The following is a 535-nucleotide window of genomic DNA, read 5'->3' as shown; positions in this document are numbered from 1 at the left end:
TATTGCCTGGTACTGGTTTCTCTTTAGGGGTCTGCATTGGGGGTCTGGGTCTGAGTCTGAAAAATAAGTCTGAAAAATAAAAATTTCGCGGGGGGAAAGGGAAGGTTGACTGCTATGCTTCCTGCTCCTCCTATTTGAGGCTGAAAGGTAGCTCATCTGTCACAACACTATACACAGCTGCAAGAACAGGCAATAATGGAGGTGTATCCAGAGTTTTGACTCCCTAAAAGAAGCTTTTAATCCTTAGGCACTGTGACAGAAACTGGTCTTGCTTGCTCCATTTTGGCCCCAGGCTCGCAAGTATTAATCTAGCCAGTTACAAATACTAAAGAAGATTTTTAGACGCCTGGACAAGGAGGATTTTTCAAGGCCTACACAATTACTTTATCTTTGCCCCTTGAATGCCACAATGATGGCACAAAAAAAGGCTTCTAAGCCAGATACAAACAGCCACTTTTCAGCTGTGGGAGAATAAGAATAGAGCAAGGGAGGCAGAAAAAGTCTGCATTCAATTGGACTGCCACCGCTGCCACCA

The sequence above is a fragment of the Podarcis gaigeae genome, assembly GCF_964106915.1.
Source record: "Podarcis gaigeae genome assembly, chromosome: 8".
Taxonomy (NCBI): domain Eukaryota; kingdom Metazoa; phylum Chordata; class Lepidosauria; order Squamata; family Lacertidae; genus Podarcis; species Podarcis gaigeae.
The sequence above is the reverse complement of the archived record's forward strand: the minus strand, read 5'-3'. Positions refer to the sequence as shown.